Source organism: Myotis davidii, unplaced genomic scaffold, assembly GCF_000327345.1.
Source record: "Myotis davidii unplaced genomic scaffold, ASM32734v1 scaffold788, whole genome shotgun sequence".
NCBI classification, from domain to species: domain Eukaryota; kingdom Metazoa; phylum Chordata; class Mammalia; order Chiroptera; family Vespertilionidae; genus Myotis; species Myotis davidii.
Window position 1 is genome coordinate 4,344 of NW_006298961.1, and position 3,687 is coordinate 8,030.

At 47.1% G+C, this 3,687-nt stretch overlaps 1 long non-coding RNA gene across 1 annotated transcript in view; it reads left to right on the forward strand.

The window, feature by feature from the left end:
- Positions 1-1,007: 1,007 nt before the first annotated feature.
- LOC107184783 overlaps positions 1,008-3,687 on the forward strand; it is an 18,244-nt gene continuing 15,564 nt past the window's right edge. The window contains exon 1 of the long non-coding RNA XR_001515689.1: positions 1,008-2,522. This is a non-coding gene — a long non-coding RNA (uncharacterized LOC107184783). The remainder of the gene's footprint in view (positions 2,523-3,687) is intronic.

Here is a 3,687-nt window from a genome sequence, read left to right on the forward strand (position 1 = left end):
GTTTGTTGTTTTTGTTTCTTGGGGGGGGGGGGATGAGAAATGACTACAAATCCCCCCCCTTTTAAAAAAAAAAAACTTGTCCTTGCTTTGCCATTTCCTCAAGAAAAGCGGGCAGCATTCTCCTCCCAATCCCCAAAGAGTTAAAACTCAAGGCACTGGGCTGGTCTCTTTAAGCAGCAGCAGCAGCACAAACTAAATGCTCACAAAGGCAAAAAGCAACGTGAGTCGACCTTGGAGGGGCAGGGCGAATCCTGGAGCGACGGAAAAGGAGAGGCAAAAAGGCAACAATCTTTAATATAATATTGAAAGTCTGCTGCCTGGTCTGGCTCACAAACAGGCATTGTTTGATGAGACAGAATAACTGAGCGAACACTACGGCATGAATTAGCAAAGCCTAATCACATCGAGGAGTCCTGGTGACAGCACGGATCACTCAGGCACGCCTTGCTCACTCTCCACATATTTATCCATGAAGAAGACTGTGGAGTCTGGCTAATGCGATACAAAATAATATCATCCCTCAAGAAATAGAATCCATGCCTTCAAGGTGGGCAGGCTACCAACATCCCCCCCGCTGCCCCCCCTCTCCAAATCAAGTCCGATCTATTTGACAAATTGGGGCAGGGATATCACACCTGAGAGTCCTTCATGTGTGAACTGCAGGAGAAAGTTCATGGTTGGCACTGCCCACTGCTTAGTTACGTGGGCTTCCCACTGGCCCCTTAATGATCATTTGAGCACACACATAAAGCCTGAAGTATTTAACCAATTCACGTCCAATTACCATCAGTTACATTTCAGCCCATTCCAAGCCCCAGGCCTTCTGGTGGCAGCTAACACAGGCAAACGGAGCTTCTAAAAGTCAAGAACATCTCTGGCAAAGCTCCACAATTCAGTCTGTAGCATCCTGATCACCCCCCATAGGAAACAAAACGTGTAAGGCAAATAAAATTTTTAAAAAATACACCCAAACAAACTCCAAGAGAGTTTAGTTCACTGCTGTCTACCTTCCACGCCCTTCTTTTATTCTACATCCAGCGATTAAAAGTTTGAGTTCCCCCCACCCTGGCGTGTCCTATCCAGTGGGAACAACCCTCTCAGAGTCACAAACAAAGAACAGCTCACCAGCAAAGCCCCTGAAATTGTATTCTCGTGCCTGATAATCACCGGTAGGATCTCCTTTCTAACAACCCTGCCCATCTGCAAAGGACTTTACAGATACCAGGAACGTTTATGCTGCCAAATAACAACAAAAGAACTCCCGTGAAACTATGAGCTCTCCTTAAAGAGAAAGCCGGGATTCCGGGCTTGCTCTCTTCCTATATTCTCCGCCGCCTTATTAACTCCGTGGGTATGTTACTAATTTCAAAGAAGCAGGAAGAGGTGATGGGAGGGAGGGGTAGGTAAATACTAATTCACATGCCTGCCTGTTTCCTAGCCAAGTGCAGAAGGATAGATACCACACTGACTGCCGGACTATGAGTCAGAGCCATACCTTGGTTTGGAGATAATGAGGATAGTAGTAAGTGTACTGGGGGTACATTTGTGGCTGATCCAGGCGTTTGCCCATGTAGCTGGAATCTTTATCTCCGAGGCAGGGAACTGGATGACAGGGTATAGTGCCCCAGGCCGAGCTTCCTCTTAAGCCACTATTCCTGACAGTCCCGATGACTGATGAGGCTTCGGAGATTGCTCGTCTTCCACCACTCGCTAGTTCCAACACAGCAAGAATATAAAAAAGAAACACACCAAAAAAAAAAAAAAAAAAAAAAGGAGACCGGGATCGGTGGGAAAAATCAAACCCCACACACAGCTTCCCCAGATCTTGTCTGCCTTCTCCCAGCTGCCGGGGTCCACTTGGGATGAGGCAGTTTGCTCTCTACCAGGCTGCCTGTATTGATGTCAATTGCCAGCGTTTGTAAAAGGGGAACGGAAAAAAAAAATCAAAGTCCTTTCAACATAACTCCGAATCCTTGCAGATCAGCTTCCTGTCTCCTGTTTGTCTCTTTCCTCACCTTAAAGCAAAAGCAAATCAAGAGGAAAAGAAAGAAAGAGAAAGAAAGAGGAAAAAAGAAAACAGGGAGGGAACAGAAAGAAAAAGAAAGGGGAAAAGAAAAAAGGAAAAAAAAAAACAAAAAAACCTTGCACAGCTTAGTTGCTGCTGTCTCCCTCCCAGAGTGACATGGTGATCCGGGCTTGTCCTGTCCTTTCATTCACTTCCCCTCCTTCCAGCCGGTGGGTGGAACCGAGAGAGCCTCTCCAGGGAGCGGCGTACGCAGTCCAGAAGGCTGCAGTATTTCCTCCAAGAAAAAAAAAAAAAGGCTGCTTCAACCCCTGCTGCAAGCAAAGTTCCGATTCCCTCTGCTGGCTATCTCGAATAGCAAAGCGATTTTTGCAGTGAAGCTGCTGCCGCTGGAACTGAACCGGGGGACTCAGCTGCGGGCGGTGGATTGTTTCTTATCCTTCCCTCCATCGGCTCCACAGACGAGCTGCCTTCTTTCCCTTTCGTGCCAAGTTGAAAGGTAAGCCACCCGGCTAAACAAAACAGTGAGGACCTCTCGGGAGGGAGGCAGGAGGGAGAAAGGGGGAAAAAAATCCAGGAAGAGGGACTAACCTAGCTGGTTAAAATGCACCAAGTGTGTCTCCGGATGCTCTCAAAACCCCGTGAACACCCTGAAGCCAGATGAATCTAACATTTTAGAAACGAACACTTTAGAAAGTAACATTTTACTTCTTGGAGGACAGGGGGGATGCCAAGTGTTGAGGAAATTTGGAGCCTACACCAGAACTCTGCTGTTATCAAGCCACGCATCACAGATCACAGTGACCAACTTATAGCAGAAATAGTCCTTCTTAGCATCACAGCCCATTTGGAAATATCAAAGAGAGGTGTCCCGCTGGGTTTTTGGACTTCTTTATAAATAAAAACACCAACGCCGGTCCGCTCATGGTCTCCCTCGTTATGATCTTGATCATGGATGTTCTAATTGCTGCACTGATAACACACACAGAAAAAGAACGAAAATCATAATTACTTGGCAGAGTTTTCCCCCACCAATAGTAAGTAATATTCTGACATGTCGATCAGCCGCTGCATTATAATACAAATTGTTTCTGAGAAAATATATTTCCTTAAAGGGTCTCTTTTCAAGGCTGGCGAGGCTAATTTTAGCCTCGCCAGCTGTGTTTGCTGTGAGTGCTCACGCATGCCCAAAGCACCGGGCAGGCCAATACTGAGCCGCTTTCCACTTTTTCAAGTCGGCTCTGGACTCCCCAGCCCTGAGTCGCCTTTTCAGAGAGAAAGTTCCTGGTACAAATCCAGCTCGCTGGTCAAGAACAGAGACTTTGGGGCCAGTCCACAATGTTGTGTTCATCCAGGTTCAAATCCCACCATCCCTGCGGCCATCAGCTTCCGCTCAGGGATCTGGTTTCTGGAAGCTGTGTGAGTGCATGCATGCTCCTTGGAGAAAGACTCACCCCTCCAGGACCTCTCTTTTATTCCTGTCATCCCACAGACTTCTTCAACTTGAGGGTAGGGACCAGTTGACTCACATGCAGTTCTCCAGAGCTCAACAAAGGGTCTGCCCAGACAATGTTCTCCATAGAGGCCTGCTGAATGAATGAATGAATGAATGAATGAATGAATAAGTGATGAATGGCAGGTCATGGATGCAGTCCTCAGTGGCC